The sequence below is a fragment of the Heterocephalus glaber genome, unplaced genomic scaffold (genome assembly GCF_053883595.1).
Source record: "Heterocephalus glaber isolate CG9 unplaced genomic scaffold, H.glaber_assembly_v1.0 deba00000724, whole genome shotgun sequence".
In the NCBI taxonomy this organism is placed as follows: Eukaryota; Metazoa; Chordata; class Mammalia; order Rodentia; family Bathyergidae; genus Heterocephalus; species Heterocephalus glaber.
The window spans coordinates 10,532-33,320 of record NW_028258160.1 but is presented as its reverse complement, the minus strand read 5'-3'; the positions used below and the strand labels follow the sequence as shown (position 1 = coordinate 33,320).

At 43.9% G+C, this 22,789-nt stretch overlaps 1 long non-coding RNA gene across 1 annotated transcript; it reads right to left on the bottom strand.

Moving 5' to 3' along the window:
• Positions 1-1,906: 1,906 nt before the first annotated feature.
• Positions 1,907-21,879, bottom strand: LOC147829169 (uncharacterized). Its single transcript, XR_015449460.1, has 2 exons — positions 8,440-21,879; positions 1,907-8,246 (listed from the first exon to the last, which is right to left on the bottom strand). It is a non-coding gene; the product is annotated as an uncharacterized LOC147829169 (long non-coding RNA).
• Positions 21,880-22,789: the final 910 nt, after the last annotated feature.

Below are 22,789 nucleotides of genomic sequence, written 5' to 3'. Positions count from 1 at the left end.
TACCAAAACAAACTATTGGAAGTCAGATCTGGTAGGATGTAGAAAGTGGTTTTGTTATAGGGATGGCAGTGTTTTTTTCAGCATTGAAAGATCCACCCCCAAAAGTCATCATTTAAACAGAGGAAAGGAAAAAGCCATATGATCCTGTCACTAGTTGGAGAAAAAGTATGCAACTAAATTCGACAGCTGTTCATAATAAAAGTTATCAGGAGACTAGAAGGAGAACAGAACTTTCTCAACAAATTAAAGACATGTGCTCCATGCTTCCAGCTAGAACGCCTTGTATGAATGGAGAAGATACAATGCTTTCTCCTTAAGGTGGGGAACAAGGGCAGATACGCTTACTTTTTATCTGTTCATTAAACTTTGAAACCTGGTCCCCACCAAAATAGTCTGGCAATAAAATGACATAACTAGGATAGGATTGGCATGGCAGAAGCACAATATATGTAGATGAAATGATCATCTACAGAGAAAATACTGAGAAATCTCTAGGAGCCCCTAGAACTTGTACTTGAATTTAGCAGGATTAGAAAACAAAAAGTATATATAAAACTTCAGGTCTATGTATACTTGCTATAAATGAAGAATTGGATATTGAAATTTAAAAGTTATGTAGGAGTACAAAGGACCCAGAAAAGCCAAAAACAAAAACAGTGTTGGAAGATGTTTAGCACCCAATTGTAAGACTTCTTGTAAAGCTACAGTAATCAAGGCAGTGTTGGTGTAAGGAAAGACATATAGATCATTTGAATCAAACAGAGAATCTAGAAATAGAACCACACATATATGGTCCACTGAGTTTTGAAAGATTATTTAACAGCATTTTATAGAATATAAACTCAATTCAAGAGCTGAGGAAGAGATAGTGTCTAGAACACTTGGTATCCATATATAAAAAATTAACCTCAACCCTTTTTTTCCATACATGAAAATAACTTGAAGGGATCCACGAACCCAAATAAGAAAGCCTAAAAGTATAAAACTTTAAGAAGAAATTATAAGGGAAAATATTTATGGATTCAGGGTAGGCAAGAACTACCTAGGATACAAAAAACATGATGTATAAAAGAAAAAAAATGATAAATGAGATTCCATCAAAATTTAGAACTTTAAATGACATCATTAAAATGGAAGGTAGTCCTTAAGCAGACCATATTTACAATGCATATAACCTATGAGCAGAATATATAAAGAATTCTTAGAGCTTAATAGACAACCCAATTAAAATGTAGACATAAGAAGGTGATAAATAGCCAGTATAGCACAAGGAATGGTGTGCAATTCTAGAATCAGAAAAATACTAATCAGTACAATAAGATTGAATTATACACTCATTAGAGAGATGAAGTCAAAAGTTTTAAAAGCCTTGTCATGACTTTTTCTTTTTGTTGGATTCTCCCCCTTTGCGTTTAATTTGTCATGCCCAATGGATTCATTCTGCTGGGTTTCCTGGGGTTGTGATCCACATTGTCTTTTCCTAGGGTATTGTCTAAAATTTTTTTGAGTGCTGGTTTTGTATTCATGAAGTTCCTGAGGTGCTCTTTATCATGAAAGTATGTTATTTCTCCATCAATTTTGAAAGATAGTCTTGCAGGGTACATCAATCTGGGTTGGAGGCTGTTTTCCTTTAGGGCTTGAAATACATCACTCCAAGCTCTTCTTGCCTTGAGGGTTTGCATTGAGAAGTCTGCTGTGATTCTGATGGGCTTTCCTTTGTATGTGATTTGTTTCCTTTCTCTCACTGCTTGTAGAATTTTTTTCTTCTGTTGGATTTCTGGAATCCTATTATATGCCTTTGTGTAGATTTTTTGATTAAGGCTAGCTGGAGTCCTATATACCCCACTTATCTTTATGTCAAGTTCTTTTCTCCTCCTTGGGAAGTTTTCTGCCATCACTTCTGTGAACAGTTTTTTATGTCATCTGCACTCTCTCCTCTTTCTTCATTGACTCCAATCAGTCTTATGTTATTCTTCTTTGCATCATTCAGCAGCTGCTGGATTGATTTCTCTTGTTCCCTTCCAATTTTGAAGCAATTTTTCTTTTCCTCCTCACTGATTGCAATCTTATCATCTATATGTGAAATTGTATCCTCACATTGGTTTATTCTGCTGCACAGATTTTCGATGGAATTTTTAATCTCTTGGAAATCTGTTTGTATCTGTTTTATGGATTCCATTTGTTTCCTATGTTGGGATTCCATCATACTCCTCAGATCCTCAATTTGTTTAATCTGTGTCCTCTCTAGATTTATTAATCATGTCTTGCACCATGAGCAAAATCTTTGCTGTTATCTGAGAAATTATTTCTGATTTCATTTTTCCCAGATCCTCTTTTGTTGCCAGTTCAGAGAGTCCAGGTGGTAGTGTATCAGAGAGTATTCCATCTCGTTTCCCTTTGGGGTTGCTGTAGGTGATCCAGAGGTCTGTTTTTGAGGCTTCTGTGTCTTCTCATTTTCACCGGGGGGGGTGCTTCTGGGGCCCACTCGGCTCACCTTCTCTGCCCTAGGAGCTTGGAATGGCAGCAGGGGAGCTTCAGTCTGTGTACTGGGACAGGCTCAGCTTCTCTGGCCTGGGAGGCTGGAATGGAGGCAGGGAGCTTTCTTCAGGTGGGACTTGTCTTTCAGCAGAACCTCAATGCACTTTTGAGGCCAAAGTACTATTCACGGTACAGGTGTCGCAGAGATGTGCTGCAGGAATCAGCAATGCAGACAGCCCGATTGTGCTGTGAATGGAAATGGAAGTAAGGTAAAGAATGGAGTGCACTGCCAAAGTGAGAGCTCTAGCTGCTTTCTCTGAGAAGGAACTGCACTGTATATCCTCACCTTCTATTGTCTTGCATGAGAGAGGTGCTGGTAGAAGAATGCTTGAATGAAAACAAATGCAAACTACCAGAATATTATGAAGAGTGTGTTTGGCTTTTAACATCAAGTTCTGCTAAGGAAAATGTTGAGGACGTTCCAGGTCCTGTCTTTCAGCACAACCTCAATGCACTTTCTAGGCCAAAGTAGGTTTCACATTATAGGCATCAGAGAGAAGTGCTATGGAAATCAGCAATCCAGAGAGCCAGATTGTGATGTGAATGCTATTGGATGTAAGCCAAGAGTGGAGTGCATGGCCAAACTGACAGAGCTCTAGCTGCTTTCCCTGAGAAGGAACTGCACTTTATATCCTCACCTTCTATTGACATGCATGGGAGAGCTGGTAATAGAAGTATGCTTGAAAGAAAACTGAAGTGCTAGCTGCCAGACCATTCTGAAGAGTGTGTTTCACTTCTAAAAACAAGTTTTGCTTAGGAAAAAGGTGAGGACATTTCAGGACTCATCTTTCAGCATAACGTCAATGCACTTTCTTGGCCAAAGTGCTGCTCATGGTACAGGCCTTATAGAGATATACTGCAGTAATCAGGAATGCAGAGAGACAGATTGTGATGTGAATGGTATGTGATGTAAGAACAGGAGTGGAGTGCACTGGCAAAGAGTCAGAACTCTAGCTTCTTTCACTGAGAAGGAACTGCACTTATATCTGCTCATTCCATTGACCTGCAAGGGAGAGCTGGTTCTAGAAGTATGCTTGAATGAAAACTGAAGTGCAAAGGGTAGGACAATTCTGAAGAGTGTGTTTGGCTTCTAACATCGAGTTCTGCTTAGGACAAAGTTGAGGACTTTCCAGGACTTGTCTTTCAGCAGAACCTCAATGCAATTTCTAGGTCACAGTGCTTTTAACATTACAGGCTTCATACTTATGTGCTACAGAAATCAGCAATGCAGAGAGCCAGATTGTGATGTGAATGGTATTGGATGTAAATCAAAGAGTGGAGTGCACTGCTCTAGCTGCTCTCTCTGATAAGGAATTGCACTTTATATCCTCACCTTCCATTGAGTTGCATGGGAGAGGTGCTGCTAGAAGAATGGTTGAATAAAAACTGAAGTGCAAACTGCCCAACCATTCTGAAAATTGTATTTCGCTTCTAACTTCAAGTTCGGCTTAGGACAAAGTTGAAGATTTTCCAGGACCTGTCTTTCAGCAGAACCTGAGTGCACTTTCTATGCCAAAGTGCTCTTCACAGTCCAGTCCTCATAGAGAGGTGCCACAGAAACCAGCAATACAGAGAGCCATGTTGGGATGTGAATGGCAGTACATGTAAGTCCAAGAGTGTAGTGCACTGGTAAACTCACAGTACTGTAGGTGCTTTCTCAGAGAAGGAACAGCACTTCATATCTTAAGCTTTCTTTGTCTTGCATGGGAGTCCTGGTGCTAAAAGAATGCTTCAATTAAAACTGAAGTGCAAAGTGCCGGATCATATTGAAGAGTGTATTTGGCTTCTAAAATCAAGACCTTCTTGGGGCAAAATTGAGGACTATCCAGGCCCCGTCTTTCAGCAGATCCACAATACAATTTTTGGCCAAAGTGCTATTCACAGTACATGCCTCCTATATATGTGCTATAGAGTTTAGCAACGCAGACATTTGAAATGTGTTGTGAATCGTGTTAGATGTAAGTCCAAGAGTGGAGTGCACTGGTAAAATCACAGCATTCTAGCTCCTTTCTCTGAGAAGGAACTGCACATAGATTACAACCTTCCTTTGACGTGCAAGGGAGAGCAGCCACTAGAAGAATGCTTGAAGGAAAACTGAAGTGGAAACTGCTATGCCATTCTGAAAGTTGTGTTTTGCTTCTAACATCAAGGTCATCTCAGGACAAAGTGGAGGACTTTCCAGCAAGTGCCTTTCAGGAGAACCTCAGTGCACTTTATTGGCCAAGCTCTATTAGTGGCAAAGCCTCATAAAGATGTGCTACAGAATAGAGCAAAGCAGACAGGTAGAACACGTTGTGAATCTTCTTTGATGTGTGTCCAAGAGTGGAGAGCACTGGTAATTCACAGCGCTCCAGCTGCTTTCTCTGAGAAGGAGCTGCACTTTATATTATAAACTTCCATTGACTGACACGGGACAGCTGGGGCTAGAAGAATGTTTCAATGAAAGCTGAAGTATAAACTGAAGGATCATACTGAAGAGTGTTTTTGATTTAAACATCAAGTTCATCTTAGGGCAAAGTTGAGGACTGTCAAGCACCTGTCTTTCAGCAGAACCTCAATGCAATTTTTGGGCCAAAGTGCTATTTGAGGTACATTCCACATAACGTTATGCTACAGAATTCAGGAATACAGACAGCTAGAATGTGTTTTGAATGGTGTTGGATGGAAGTCCTAGAGTGGAGTGCACTGGTAAACCCTCCGTGCTCAGGCTGCTTTCTCTGAAGAGGAAATACACTTTATGTCATGACCTTCCATGGACTTGCATGGGACAGCAGTTGCTAGAAAAATGCTTCAATGAAAACTGAAGTACAAACTGTGGGATCATTCTGAAGAGTGATTTTGGCTTACAATAAGTTCTTAGGGCAAAGTGGAGGAATTTCCAGCACCTCACTTTCAGCAGAACCTCAATGCAATTTCTAAACCAAAGTTCTAGTCACTGTACTGGCCTCATAGAGATGTGCTACAGAAACCAGCAATGCAGAGAGACAGATTGGGATGTGAATGGTATTGGATATAAGTCCCACAGTGGAGTGCACAGCCAAACGGACAGAGATGTAGCTGCTTTGTCTGAGAATGTACTGCACTTTATATAAGCTTCCTTTGAGTTGATGGGAGAGCTGGCCCTAGAAGAATGCTTGAATGAAAACTGAAGCGCAAACTGCCGGACCTCTCTGAGGGTTGTTTGGTTTCTAACATCAAGTTCTTAGGGCAATGTTGAGGACTTTCCATTGCCTATATTTGAGGAGAACCTCAATGCACTTTCTAGAACAAACATGTTTTGTGGGACAGGCCCTCACAGTGATGTGCTACAGAATTGAGCAATGCAGACAGATGAAATATGTTGTGAATGAAGTTGGATGTAAGCCCAACAGTGGAGTGCACTGGGAACCTCCCTGTGCTCTAGCTGCTTTCTCTGAGAAGGAACTGCACTTTATAATATAACCTTCCATTGATTTGCATGCGAGAGCTGGAGCTAGAAGAATGCTTCAGTGAAAACTGAAGTACAAACTGTGTCATCATTTTGAAGAGTGTTTTTGGCTTCTAAAATCAAGTTCCTCTTGGACCAAAGTTGAGGACTTTCCAGGCCCTGTCTTTCAGCACACCCACAATGCAATTTCTAGGCCAAAGTGCTATACAAAATACATGCCTCATAAGCCTGTGATACAGAATTTAGCAATACAGACAGTTGGAATGTGTTGCAAAGGCGTTTGATATAAGTCAAAGAGTAGAGTGCACTGGTAAACGCACAGAGCTCTAGCTCCTTTTTCTGAGAAGGAACTGCACTTTATATTACAACCTTCCATTGACTTGCATGGGAGAGCTGGCGCCAGAAGAAAACTTGAAGGAAAACTGAAGTGCCAACTGCCGGATCATACAGAAGAGTGTTTTCAGCTTCTAACATCAAGTTCTTCTAAGGGCAATGTAGAGGACTAAGTACCTCTCTTTCAGTAGAAACTCAATGCACATTTTAAGCCAAAGGGCTATTCCCGGTAATAGAATCATAAAGTTATGCTACGGAATTCAGCAATGCAGACAGCTAGTATGTGTTGTGAATGGTGTTGGATGTAAGTGCTAGAATGGAGTGCACTGGTAATCTCACAGCACTCTAGCTGCACTCTCTGAGAAGCACTTCAAATCCGAAGGTTCCATTGCGTTGCATTGGAGAACTGCCTCTCAAAGTATGCTTCAATAAAAACTAAAGGACAAACTGCCAGATCATTCTGAGCAGTGATTTTGGCTTCTAGGATCAAGATAATCTTGTGCTGTATACACCATATCACAAGTAGCACCACTTTTGAGGTTTCTGGGCTAGCAACATCCCATTCCTTCAATTGTGGCAGCATCCACTCTGTTGTATGTCGGCTCCCAGATAATTTCAGGCTTCTGAAATGTCACAAAACCAATCATAGGAACAAAATAACCTGCTTTTGAGAGTTCATATTCCATCTATTAACGCTCTGAGGATTTGGGACGTACACCAAGCCTCTCCGATAAGGGAGGCTGTATCCAGTCTGTTGTGGACAAATCCCATGTTTTTGTGATGTTTCCAAAATGGGTCGAAATCTCACACTAAAAACAGTTACAGGGGTTCCAATCAGCACAACACATCGATTGCCATGGTGGAGGATTCCGGGCTTACACCATGCCCCTCAGTTTATGCAGGTGGCGTCTGGTCTGTGCTACGTCCGCTTCCAGGTAAAAAGATGCTTCCGAAATAGCTCAAAAGAATGAACAGGATCCAATAACATGCTTTCGATCCTCCACATCTCAAATAATGCCCCATCTGAGAATTCTGGGCTGGCACCATGCCGCTCAGGTAATGGAGGTGGCATCCGGTCTGTGGAACGTCCCCCTTCAGCTAAAGAGATGGTTCCAACATGCCTTGAAACACTCACAAGAGAAAATGATATGCGACTGACACACCATATCACATGTATTGCCACCGGGGCTGATCCAGGGATGGCACCATGCCGTTCCACTTATGGAGCCGCCATCCGGTCTGCATAATGACTGCACCCGAGAAATGAGATGCTTTCGAATTGGCTCAAAAGCACTAACAGGAAAAAAGAACATGTGATCCACCCACCGCATGACATCTATGGCCATGGGTGAGGTTTCTAGGCTGGCACCATACAGCTCCAGTAACGGAGACCGTGTCCCCTCTGTGGTGCGGGTCGTCCCAGCTAATTGGATGCTTCCGAAATGGCGAAAAGGCACACACAGGGCAAAACCACATGCCATGGATTCGACCTTTCACATCTATTGACACGTGGCTGTGTTCTGGGCTATCGCCAGGCCCCTGCGGAAATGTAGGCGCCAACCGCCCTATCATTCGTCTGCTCCAAGCTAAAGGGAAGCTTCCAAAACAGGTCAGAAGCTCTCACAGGAAAAAAGCAGCATGCATTCGATCCACCATATCACATCTATTGCCAAGGGGGAGGATTCTGGTTTGGCACAATGCTGCTCCAATAATGAAGGTGTCAATAGGTCTGTGGTACGGCCTCTCCCAGCACTTGGAAAGCTTCTGAAATGGCTCAAAAGCAGTAACAGGAAAACGTCATTGGAGATCGAGCCACAAATCACATCTATTGCCACATTGAAGGATTCTGGGCTGGCACCATGCCACTCAGGCAATGGAAGCGGCATCCAGTCTGTGCTTTGGCGGTTCCCAGACAATTGAATGCTTCCGAAATGTTTTCACGGGGCTCCTAGGAAAGAATTACATGGGACTGGTCCACCATGTCACATTTATTGCCATGGTGGAGTATTCTGGGCTGACAAAATATGGCTCTGGCAGTGGAGGTGGCATCTAGTCAATGGCACGGCCACTGCCAGCGCACGTGCTGTTTCCAAAATGGCTGAAAAGCATGCATAGCAAACACCAACATGCGTACTACCCACCTTGTCACAAATATCACCACGGGTGAGGATTCTGGGCTGGCACCCTCCCGCTCCTGTAACGGTGGCAGCATCCAGACTGTTGTATGTTGGCTCCCGGATAATTTCATGCTTCTGAAATGTCTCAAAAGCAATCCTAGGAACAAAATAACCTGCTTTTGAGATACCATATCCCCTCTATTGACCCTTTGGAAGATTTGGGACTGCCACCATGCCACTCCGGTAACGCAGGCGGGATCCAGGCTGTGGTGGGGCAACTCCCAGCTCGTGTGGTGCTTCCAAAATGGCTCAAAAATCTCACAATGAAAAACATTACATGCGTTCCATCCACCACATCACATCGATTGCCATGCTGGAGGGTTCTGGGCTTACACCATGCCCCTCAGTTTATGCAGGTGGCGTCTGGTCTGTGCTACGTCCGCTTCCCGCTAAAGCGCTGCTTCCGAAATAGCTCAAAAGAATGAACAGAATCCAATAACATGCTTTCGATCCTCCATATCTCAAATAATGCCCCATCTGAGAATTCTGGGCTGGCACCATGCCACTCAGTTAATGGGGGTGTCATCCGGTCTGTGGAACGTCCACCTTCAGCTAATGAGATTGTTCCAAAATGGCACAAAAACTCTTACAGGAAAAAATGATATGTGATTGATACACCATATTACATCTATTGTCACTGTGGATGATTCCAGGATGGCAACATTCGGCTCTGGTAATGAAGGCCGCATCAAGTCTGTTGTAGGGCCACTCCCAGCTAATGTGATGCTTCCAAAATGGTTCAAAATCTTTCAGTGAAGAAAACAACATGCATTCCATCCACAATATCACATTGATTGCCATGTTGGTGGGTTCCAGGCTTACACCATGCCACTCAAATTATGCAGGTGGCATCTTGTCTGTGCTACTTCAGCTTCCAGCTGAAGAGATGTTTGTGAAATAGCTCAAAACAATGCACAGAAAAAAATTACATGCTTTCTATCTTCCACATCTCATATAATGCCACATCTGAGAATTCCGGGCTGGCACCATGCCCCTCAGGTAACGGAGGTGGCACCCGGTCTGTGGAACGTCCACCTTCAGCTAAAGAGATGGCTCCAAAATGACTCAAAAACACTCACAGGAAGAAATGACATGCTATTGATACACCATATCACATCTATTGCCAACGGGGATGATTCTGGGATGGCACCATACCGCTCCGGTAATGCAGGCAGCATCCCGTCTGCATTATGGCTCCACCCGTCATATTAGATGATTCTGAAATGGTGCAAAAGCACTAAAGGGAAAAAATAACATGTGATCGATCCACCATATGACATCTATGGCCATGGGTGAGGTTTCTAGGCTGGCACCATACAGCTCCAGTAATGGAGGCGTTGTCCTGTCTGTGGTGTGGGTCGTCCCAGCTAATTGGATGCTTCCAAAATGGCTCAAAGGCACACACAGGACAAAATGACATGTGATTGATATGCCATATCACATCTATTGACACATGGGAGTGTTCCGGGCTATCACCATGCCACTGTGGAAATTTAGGCGGCAACCAATCTATCATTCAACTGTTCCAAGCTAAAGAGAAGGTTCCAAAAACAGCTCAGAAGCACTCACAGGAAAAAATGGCATGCATTCGATCCATCATATCACATCTATTGCCACCGGGGAGAATTCTGGTTTGGCACCATGCCGCTCCAATAATGGAGGTGGCACCAGGTCTATGGTACGGCCATTCCCAGCTCATGGGAAGCTTCCAAAATAGCTCAAAAGCACTAACAGGAAAATATACCATGAGATCGATCCAACAAATCACATCTATTGCCACTTTGGAGGATTCTGGGCTGGCACCATGCCACTCAGGCAATGGAAGCGGCATCCGGTCTGTGGTATGGCAGTTCCCTAATAATGGAATGATTCTGAAATGACGTAAAAGGGCACATAGGAAAAAATTATATGGGATCAATTCTCCATGTCACATTTATGGCCATGTTGGAGTATTCTGTTCTGATACCATGTGGCTCCGGTAATGGAAGTGTTATCCAGTCAATGGTACAGACACTCCCAGTGAATCCTGTGCTTCCAAGATGGCTGAAAAGTATGCCCAGGAAAAAAAAACTTGCGTTCTATCCATCCTATCACATCTATCACCAAGGGTGAGGATTCTGGGCTACCACCATCCCACTCCTGAAATGGTGGTTGCATCCAATCTGTTGTACAACGGCTCCCAGATATTTGGATGCTTCTGAAATGTCTCAAAAGCAATCATAAGAAAAAAATAACCTGCTTTTCATATACCATATCCCATCTATTGACACTTTGTAGGATTGGGGACTGGCACCATGCCACTCCGGTTATGGAGGTGGCATCCAGTCTGTTGTAGGGCCACTCCCAGCTAATTTGATGCTTCCAAAATGGCTCAAAATCTCTCAATGAAAAAAATAACATCCGTTCCATCCACCATATCACATTGATTGCCATCGTGGAGGATTCCAGGCTTACACCATGCCACTCAGGTTATGCAGGTGGCATCTGGTCTGTGCTACGTCCACTTCCAGATAAAAAGATGCTTCCGAAATTGCTAAAAGAACACACAGAAAAAATAACATGCTTTTGATCCACCATATCTCATATAATGCCACATCTGATAATTCCGGCCTGGCACCATGCCGCTCAGGTAAAAATGGTGGTATCCAGCCTGTGGAATGTCCACTTTCAGCTAATGAGATTGTTCCAAAATGGCTCAAAAAATCTCACAGGAAAAAATGATATGCGATTGATACACCATATCACATCTATTGCTACCGGGGATGATTCCGGGATGGCAACATTCTGCATAACATGTCTTCGATCCCCCATATCTCATATAATGCCACATCTGAGAATTCCGGGCTGGCACCATGCTGCTCAGGTAATGGAGGTGGCATCCGGTCTGTGGAACGTCTACCTTCAGCTAAAGAGATGGTTCCAAAATGACTCAAAAACACTCACAGGAAAAAATGATATGCAATTGATACACCATATCAAATCTGTTGCCACCGGGGATGATTCTGGGATGGCATCATACCACTCCGGTAATGGAGGCATCATCCCATCTGCATTATGGCTGCACCCGTCAAATGAGATGCTTCTGAAATGCCTCAAATGCACTAACAGTAAAAAATGACATGCGATTGATCCACCATATGACATCTGTGGTCATGGGTGAGGTTTCTAGGCTGGCACCATACAGCTCCAGTAATGGAGGTGGTGTCCTGTCTGTGGTGCGGTTTGTCCCAGCTATTTGCATGCTTCTGAAATGGCTCAAAGGTGCACCCAGGACAAATTCACATGTGATTGATATGCCATATCACATCTATTGACACGTGGGAGTGTTCCGGGCTATCACCATTCCACTGCGGAAATGTAGGGGGCAACCGATCTATTATTCAGCTGCTCCAAGCCAAAGGGAAGCTTCCAAAACAGCTCAGAGGCACTCACAGGAAGAAACAGCATGCATTCAATCCACCATATCACATCTCTTGCCACTGGGGAGGATTCTGGTTTGGCACCATGCTGCTCCAATAATGGAGGTGGCGCCAGTTCTGTGGTACGGCCACTCCCAGCTCATGGAAAGCTTCCGAAATGGCTCAAAAGCACTAACAGGAAAATATAACATGAGATCAATCGAACACATCACATCTATTGCCACATTCGAGGATTCTGGCCTGGCCCCATGCCACTCCGGCAAAGGAAGCAGCATCCAGGGTGTGGTATGGCAGTTCCCAAATAATGGAATGATTCTGAAATGGCATAAAAGGGCACATAGGAAAAAATTACATGGGATTAATCCTCCATATCACATTTATTGCCATGTTGGAGTATTCTGGGCTGATCCAATGTGGCTCCAGTAATGGAGGTGGCATCCAGTCAATGGTATGGCCACTCCCAGCAAATGTTGTGCTTCCAAAATGGCTGAAAAGCATGCACAGGAAAAAATAACTTTCGTTCTATCCACCCTATCACATCTATCACCACGGGTGAGGATTCTGGGCTAGCACCATCCCACTCCTGTAATGGTGGCAGCATCCAGTCTGTTGTACGTCGGCTCCCAGATAATTGGATGCCTCTGAAATGGCTCAAAGACACTCAGGAACAAAATAACCTGCCTTTTATATAACATATCACATCTATTGACATTTTGGAGGATTTGGGGCTGGCACCATGCCACTCCAGTTGTGGAGCCGGCATCCGGTCTGCTGTTCCGCTGCTCCCAGCTAATGAGATGCTGCCAAAATGGCTGAAAAACACTCACAGGAAAATATAACATGAGATCGATCCAACAAATCACATCTATTGTTACAGTGGAGGATTCTGGGCTGGCACCATGCCACTCTGGCAATGGAGGCAGCATTCGGTCTGTGGTATGGTGTTTCGCAGATAATGGAATGTTTCTGAAATGGTGTAAAAGCGCAAATAGGAAAAAATGACTGGCAATCAATCCACCGTATCTCATCTATTGCCATGGTGGAGTATCCTGGGCTGACACTATGGGGCTCCGGTAATGGAGGTGGCAACCAATCAATGGTACAGCCACTCCCAGGTAATATTATGCTTCCAAAATGGATGAAAATCACTCACAGGAAAAATTAACATGCGTTCTATCCACCATATCACATCTATCACCACAGGTGAGGATTCTGGTCTAGCACCATCCCACTGAAATAAAGGTGGCAGCATCTGGTCTGTTGTACAGCAGCTCCCAGATAATTGGATGCTTCTGAAATGTCTCAAAAGCACTCATAGGAAATAAATAACCTTCGTTTGATATACCATATCACATCTATGCTCACTTTGGAGGATTTGGAGCTGGCACCATGCCTCTCCAGTAATGGAGGTGGCATCCGGGCTGTTGTAAGGATGCTCCCAGCTAATGGGATGCTTCAGAAATGGCTCAAAAGTACTCACAGGAATAAATGATATGCCATTGATACACCATATCACATCTATTGCCACCGGGGATGATTCCATCATTTAACCATGGGGCTCCGGTAATGGAGGCGGCATCCCATCTGTGTTATGGCCGCCCCCAACCAATGGGATGATTCCAAAATGGCTCAAAAGTACTAACAAGAAAAAATAACATGTGATCGATCTACCATATCACATCTATGGCCACAGGGGAGGTTTCTGGGCTGGCACCATACAGCTCCAGTAATGGAGGGGGCATCCAGTCTGTGAAACGGATCGTTGCAGCTAAATAGATGCTTCTAAAATGGCTCAAAAGCACCCACAGGACAAAATGACATGTGATTGATACACCATATCACATCTATTGACATGAGGTATTATTCCAGATGGGCACCATGCCACTGCAGTAATAGAGGCCGTGACTGGTCTGTCATTCTGCTGCTCCAAGCTAATGAGATGCTTCCAAAACAGCTCAGAAGCACTCAAAGGAAAAAATAGCATGCATTCGAACCACCATATCACATGTATTGCCATGGGAGAGGATTCTGTTTTGACACCATGCCACTCCAGTAATGGAGGTAGCACTAAGTCTGTGTTATGTCCACTCTCAGCTAATGGGATGCTTTGAAATGGCTCAAAAGCACTCACAGGAAAATATAACATGAGATCAATCCAACAAATCACATCTATTGCCACAGTGGATGATTCTGCACTTGCACCATGCCGCTCTGGCAATGGAGGCGACATCCGTTCAGTCTCATAACCATTCCAAGATAATGGAATGCTTCCAAAATAGTGTAAAAGCACTCATAGGAAAGCACTGCCTATGATCAATCCACCATATCACATCCATTGCCATGATGGAGTATTCTGGGCTGACACCATGTGGCTCCGCTAATTGAGGTGGCCTCCAGTCAATGGTGCAGCCATTCCCAGCTAATGTTATGCTTCCAAAATGGCTAAAAGCACTCACAGGAAAAAATGACATGTGTTCAATCCACCATATCACATCTATCAGCATGGGTGAGGATTCTGGGCTAGCACCATGCCAATCTAGTAAGAGTGGCAGCATCCAGTGTGTTGTATGGTGGCTCCCAGATAATTGGATGCTCCTGAAATGACTCAGAACCATTCAGAGGAAAAAAGAGAATTCGTTTCATCCACCTTACTTCAACTCCTGCAAAGAGGGAATATTTTAGGATGGCACAATGCCACTCCCTTAGGAATGGTGGCTTCCTGGCCACCTTACCACTGCTCAGAGCTAATTGGTTGCTTCCAAAATGGCTCAGAACCACTCACAGGACAAAACAGAATGGGTTTGATGTACCTTAACACATTTCCTGGCATGGGAGAGGTTCCTGTCCTGGCGCAAACTTGCTCCCATAGTGGAGGTGGCTTTTCGGCCACCGGATGGCCGCTTCCAGGTAAAAGGATGCTACCAAAATGGCTCAGAACCAATCACAGGAAAAAAGAGATTGCTTTCCATCCCTCTTCCCACATCTCCTGCCATGGGGGAATATTTTGGGATTGCACAACCCCACTCCAGAAATAGAGGCGGATTCCTGGCCAATGTACGGGCACTCCCAGCTAATGGGATGCTTCTGACATGGCTCTGGACCATTCACAAGAAAACAGAGATTGCATTCCATACACGTTACCACATCTCTTGCCATGGGGGAATATTTTGGAATGGCTGTAACAAACTCGAGAAGTGGAGGCGGATTCCAGACCACTGTACAGCCGCTCCCAACTAATGAGATGCTTCCAAAATGATTCAGAACCAATCACAGGTAGAAAGAGATTACGTATGAGCTGCCATAACACATCTCCAGCCAATGAGGAGGAATCTGGCCTGACACAACCCCAGTGCAGTAGTGGAGGTGGCTACCACGCCACTCTGTGGCCATACCAGCAAATTGGATGCCTCTGAAATTGCTCAGAACGTCTCAAAAGCAAAAAGAGGATGTGTTCCATCCACCTTTCCAAATCTCCTGCCACAGTGAATATTTTGGGATGGCACAATGTCGCACCCATGGAGGAAGTGGCATGCTACCCACTGTATAGATGTTCCCAGCTAATGGGATGCTTCCAAAATGGATCAGAAGCATTCACAGGAAGAAAGAGATTACATTCCATCCATCTTACCCAATGTCCTTAAATGAGGTAATATTTTGGGATGGCACAAACCCACTCCAGAATTTTAGGTGGCTTCCAGGCCAGTGTATGGCTGTTCCAAGCAAATGGGATGTTTCTGAAATGGCTCAGAAAAAATCTCAGCAAGAAAGACATTACATATGACCTGTAAGAACACAACTCCAGCCATGGGGGGAGGATTCTGGCCTGCCTCAACCCCACTCCAGTAGTGGAGGCAGTTTCTGGGCCACTCTACAGCCTCTCCAGGCAAAGGGGACTCCTCCGAAATGGATCAGAACTGCTCACAAGAAAGAAGAGAATGCATTCCATCCACCTTTCCACATCTGCTGCCATGGTGGAATATTTTGGGATGGAACAATGCTGCTCCCATGGTGGAAGTGGCATGCTAGCCACTGTATGGATGCTCACAGCTAAAGGGATGCTTCCAAAATGGATCAGAAATAATCACATGGATAAAGCCATTGCACTATATCTGCCATAACACATCTCCTGCCACATAGAGGATTCTGGCCTGGCACCACACAGCTCCGATAGTGGAAGTGGATTTGGGCCACCGGATGGGAACTCACAGCTAATGAGATGCTTTCAAAGTATCTCTGAACAAATCACAGGAAAATAGAGATTGTGTTCCATTCACCTTACCACATCTCCTGCCATGGGGGAATATTTTTGGATGGCACTACCCTACTCCAGAAATGGAGGTGGTTTCCAGACCACTGTACACCTGTTCCCAGGTAATGAGATGCTACTGAAATGGCTCAGAAACCATCACAGATAAAAAGAGATTATGTATGATCTGCCATAACACATCTCCAGCCACAGAGGTGGATTCTGGCCTGGCACAACCCCACTCCTGTAGTGGAGGCAGTTTTTGGGCCACTGTACAGCCACTCCCAGCAAATTGGATGACTGAAATGGCTCAGAACCTCTTAAAAGAAAGAAGAGAATGCATTAAAGCCACCTTTCCACATCTCCTGCCAGGCTGGAATATTTTGGGATGGCACAATGGCACTCCCAAAGCGGAGGCCCCATCCTAGCCACTCTATGGCTGCTCCCATCTAATGGAAGCCTTCTAAAATGGATCAGAGAAAAGCACACGAATAAAGCCATTGTGTCTGATCTGCCATAATACAGCTAATGCCACTTTGAGGATACTGACCTGGCACCACGAGGCTGCCATAGTGTAGGCGGGTTCAAGGCAATGGAATGGCCCTTCAAATCTAATGGGATGCTTTTGAAATGGATCAGAACAATTCATAGGAAAAAAGAGAATGTGTTCCATCCAATTTACCTCATCTCCTGCAACTGGGGAATATTATACGAAGTCACATTTCCACTCCCATAGGTGTTGTGGATTCCTGGCCACTCTACCACTTCTCCCAGCTAAGTGGTTGCTGGCAATATGGCTCAGAACCACTCACAGGAAAAAAGAGAATGCATTCAATGTACCTTACCACATTTCCTGACACTGGGGTGGATCCTGGCCTGGCACTACCCTGTTCATATAGAAGAGGTGGCTTTGGGCCACCAGATGGCCCCTCCCAGTTAATGGGATGCTTCTGAAATGGCTCAGAACCAATCACAGGAAAAAAGAGATTGTGTTCCATTTCCCTTCCCACATCTCCTGCCATGGGCAAATATTTTAGCATTGCACGACCCCACTCCAGAAATGGAGGCGGATTCCTGGCCAATGTATGGGCACTCCCAGCTAATGGGATGCTTCTGACATGGCTCTGGACCATTCACAGGAAAAAAGAGATTGCATTCCATACACCTTACCACATCTCCTGCCATGGGGGAATATTTTGGGATGGCTCTAACTTACTCAAGAAGTGGAGGTGGATTCCAGGTCTCTGTACAGCCGCTCCCAACAAATGAGATGCATCTGAAATGACTCAGAACCAATCACAGGATGAAAGAGATTATGTATGAGCTGCCATAACACATCTCCAGCCAATGAGGAGGAATCTGGTCTGACACAACCCCAGGGCAGTAGTGGAGGTGGCTCCTGGGCCACTCTGCGGCCATACCAGCAAATTGGATGCCTCTGAAATTGCTCAGAACTGGTCAAAAGAAAGAAGAAGATGCGTTCCATCCACCTTTCCACATCTTCTGCCACAGTGGAATATTTTGGAATGGCACAATGCTGCACCCATGGAGGAAGCAGCATGCTAGCCACTGTATGGATGTTCCCAGCTAATGGAATGCTTCCAAAATGGATCAGAAGCATTCACAGGATAAAAGAGATTACATTCCATCCATCTTACCCAATGTCCTTAAACAGGGAAATATTTCAGGATGGCAAAACTCCACTCCAGAACTGGAGGTGGCCTCCAGGCCACTGTACAGCTGTTGCCAGCTAATGGAATGCTTGCAAAATGGCTCAGAAACCATCACAGAGAAAAAGAGATTACATATGATCTGTCAAAACATATCTCCAGCCACGGAGGTGGATTCTGGCCTGGCATAACTCCACTCCTGTAGTGGAGACGGTTTCTTGGCCACTGTATGGCCACTCCCAGCAAATTGGATGCCTCTGAAATGGCTCAGAACTGATCACAAGAAAGAAGAGAATGGCCGAATCACCCCGCTGCAGACAGGCAGGTCTGTGCATCCCCTACTGTGGTCCTAAGTCGCTAGGAAGATGCCCAGTCACCCCGCTGCAGACAGGCAGGTCTGCCCATGCCCTACCGAGGACCTGAGTTGCACAGAGCATGCTGAATCACCCTGCTGCAGACAGGCAGGCCTGTGCATGCCCTACCATGGTCCTGAGTCACACGGAAGACACCCCATCACCCCGCTGCAGACAGGCAGGTCTGCCCATGCCCTACCGAGATCCTGAGTTGCACAGAGCACACCGAATCAGCATGCTGCAGACAGGCGGGTCTGTGCACACCCTGCCAAGGTCCTGAGTCATGCAGAAGATGCCAAATCACCCCACTGCAGACAGGCAGGTCTGCCCATGACCTGCCAAGGTCCTGAATTGCACAGAAAATGCCAAATCAGCCCGTTGCACACAAGAAGGTCTGTGCATGACCTATCGAGGTCCTGAGTCATGCAGAAGACACCAAATCACCCCACTGCAGATAGGCAGCCACCTGGTTCCACACTACAAAGACACAGAGGACACCAGACCACCAGACCAAGGTACTGAGTCCCACTGTTCCTGGCCCAGAGGTAGGGGCTTCTGAGATGTTGTCCCACTGCTCCTGGTACAGAGGAAGGGGCTTCCCAGTCACCATCCCTCCTGCTGCTCCCAGCCCAGAAGAAAGGGCTTTTGAGCCACCTCCTGTGCCTCTGCTCCTGGCCCAGAGGGAGGGGCTTCTGAGCCACCATCCCACTGCTCCTGGTCCAGAGGAAGGGATTTCCCAGCCACCATCCCTCCAGCTGCTCCCAGCCCACAGGAAAGGGCTTTTGGGTCACCATCCCTACCGCTGCTCCCGGCCCCTGTCCCACCTCACCCAGCTCAGAGGAGGTAATCTGTGCAGGTGCTAACATCTGCCCCCGCCCCAGTCAAAATGAGAAAACACATAAATAAGTCTCAAAACCAGACTTCCAGATCACCTACAGCAATCCCAAAGGGAAAAGAGATGGAAACCTCTGATACTCAACCACCTGGACCCACTGAACTGGCAACAAAAAGGGATCTGGAAAAAATGAAATCAGAAATAATTTCTCAGATAACAGGAGAAAATGTGCCCCTAGTGCAAGACATGATTAATAAATCTAGAGAGGAGCTCAGGAACATGATGGAATCCCAACATAGGAAACAAATGGAATCCATAAAACAGATGCAAATAGATTTCCAGGACATGAAAAACTCCATTGAAAGTCTACACAGCAGAATGAGCCAATGTGAGGACAGAATTTCAGACATAGAAGATAAGATTGCAATTAGTGACCAGGAAAAGAAAAATTGCTTCAAAATTATAAGGGAACATGAGAAATCAATCCAGCAGCTGCTAGATGATGCAAAGAAGAATAACATAAGACTGATTGGGCCCAATGAAGAAACAGGAGAGAGTGCAGATGACATAAAAAATCTCTTCACAGAAATAATGGCAGAAAACTTCCCAAGCAGGGGAAAAGAGCTTGACATACAGATAAGTGAGGCATATAGGACTCCAAATAGCCTTGATCAAAAAAAATCTACACATAGACATATAATTGTTAAGATTCCAGAAACACAACAGAAGAACAAAGTTCTCCAAGCAGTCAGAGAAAAGAAACAAATCACATACAAAGGAAAGCCCATCAGAATCACAGCAGACTTCTCAACACAAACCATCAAGGCAAGAAGAGCTTGGAATGACATATTCCAAGCCCTAAAAGAAAACAGCCTCCAACCCACATTGATGTACCCTGCAAAACTATCTTTCAAAATGGATGGAGAAATAAGATACTTTCATGACAAAGAGCACCTTAGGAACTTCGTGAACACCAAACCAGCACTCCAAAGAATTTTACACAATAGCCTAGGAACAGACATTGAGGATCACAACCCCGGGAAGCAAAGCAGAATGAACCTATCTGGCATGACAAGAAATTAAATGTAAAGGGGGAGAACCCAACAAAAAGGAAAAGTCATGGCAATGACAAGTCAATATGTTTCAGTTATAACCATCAACGTTAATGGTCTCAATTCACCAATCAAAAAAAATAGACTGGCAGAATGGGTCAAGAAGCAAAATCCAACAATGTGTTACATACAAGAAACACACTTAATTCAAAAGGAAACTCATAGACTGAAAGTTAAAGGGTGGAAAACAATACTCCATGTGACAGGAACCCGAAAAACAGTAGGAGTACCTATCCTCTTGGCAGATCAAGTAGAGTTCAAACCAACACTGATTAAGAGAGATGAAGAAGGACACTACATCCTTTTAAAGGGAAGAATCCAAGAGGAAGAGATGGCAATCATAAATAGCTATGCACAAAACACTAGTGCACCCAACTATATAAAACAAATAACAACGGACATGAAAAGTCATATATGCACTAATACAATTGTAGTGGGGGACCTCAACACCCCACTGTCACAAATAGATAGATCAACTAGACTAAAAATAAGTAATGAAATACTAGAACTCAATCGAACTCTTGAACAAATGAACTTAACAGATGTTTACAGAGTCTTCCACCCCACAAAATCAGAATACACATTCTTCTCAGATGCACATGGGTCATTCTCCAAAATAGACCACATACTCACACATAGAACATGTTTAAGTAAGTGCAAAGGAATTGAAGTTATCCCCTGTACATTATCAGACCATAGTGTGATGAAATTGGAGATCCATAGCAAAAGAAACTCAAAACATTTCATAAACATGTGGAAATTGAACAACACACTTCTGAATAACCAATGGGTCCCAGAGGAAATTAAAGAAGAAATCAGACAGTTCCTTCAATTAAATGACAATGACAATACAACATATCAGAATCTATGGGACACAATGAAAGCAGTCTTACGAGGGAAATTCATAGCAGTGAATACGCATATTAGGAAAACAGAATGAGCCCAATTAAACAACCTGATGCTGAACCTCAAGCTTCTAGAAAAAGAAGAGCAGGACAACCCCAAAGCTCATACAAGGGAGGAAATTATAAAGATCAGAGGAGAAATCAATGCAATGGAGACTAAGAGAACAATAAAAAAATCAATGAAGCCAAGAGTTGGTTCTTTGAAAGAATCAACAAAATTGACAAACCTTTAGTCAACCTTGTCAGAAAAAGGAAAGAAAAGGCCCAAATCCATGCAATTAGGAATGAAAAGGTTGAAATTACAACAGACCCAGCAGAAATCCAGATGATCATCAATACCTACTTCCAGAACCTATACACCAATAAGATGGAAAACACAGAAGAAATGGACAGATTCCTAGATACATATGAATTACCAAAGTTGAACGAAGAAGACCTAAAACTTCTGAACAACCCAATATCAACCAATGAAATTGAAAATGTAATTAAAAACTTATCAACTAAGAAAAGCCTGGGCCCTGATGGCTTCACTGCTGAATTCTACAAGACATTTAGAGAGGAACAGCTGCCACTACTGTTTAAACTCTTCAGTGAAATTGAAAGGGAAGCAATGCTCCCAAATTCATTCCTGGAAGCAAGCATCACCTTGATCCCCAAATCAGAGAAAGACCCAACTGAAAAAGAGAACTATAGGCCAATCTCACTAATGAACATAGATGCAAAAATCCTTAATAAGATCCTGGCAAACAGAATGCAGAAGATCATCAAGAAGATCATACACCCTGATCAAGTGGGATTCATCCCAGGGATGCAGGGATGGTTCAATATATGAAAATCAATTAATATAATACACTATATCAACAGAGCCAAGGACAAAAACCATATGATTATCTCCATAGATGCAGAAAAAGCATTTGACAAAATCCAACATGCATTTATGATAAAAACCCTACAAAAAATTGGAATAGATGGTCTCTACCTCAAACTGATAGAAACCATCTATGAAAAACCAACAGCCAATATCATACTAAATGGTCAAAAACTGAAATCCTTCACACTCAAATCAGGAACAAGACAAGGATGTCCACTATCACCACTCTTGTTCAATATAGTTCTGGAAACATTAGCCGCAGCAATTAGACAAGAGAAAGAAATAAAAGGAATAAAGATAGGAAATGAAGAAGTCAAACTGTCATTATTTGCAGATGACATGATACTCTATATAGAAGACCCCAAGAACTCCATCAAAAGACTTCTAGACTTAATAACCAAATTCAGTCAAGTAGCTGGTTACAAGGTTAACACACAAAAATCAATAGCTTTCCTCTACACCAATAACAGACTCACTGAGAGAGAAATAGGGCAAATAATTCCTTTCACAATAGCATCCAAAAAACTGAAATACCTAGGAATCATCCTAATGAAAGAAATCAAAGACCTCTTCTCTGAAAACTATGGCACTCTGAAAAGAGAGATTGAAGATGATATCAGAAAATGGACAGACATCCCCTGCTCCTGGGTAGGAAGGATTAATATAGTGAAAATGGTCATACTTCCAAAACTGCTATATAGATTTAATGCAATTCCAATTGAGATCCCAGCAGCATACTTCATAGACCTTGAGAAAAAAATCCAAAAATTCATTTGGAGCAAGAAGAGACCCAGAATAGCAAAAGCAATTCTAGGTAACAGAGACATGGCAGGGGGTATCACAATCCCCAACCTGCAACTATACTACAAAGCTACTGTGATAAAAGCAGCATGGTACTGGCAA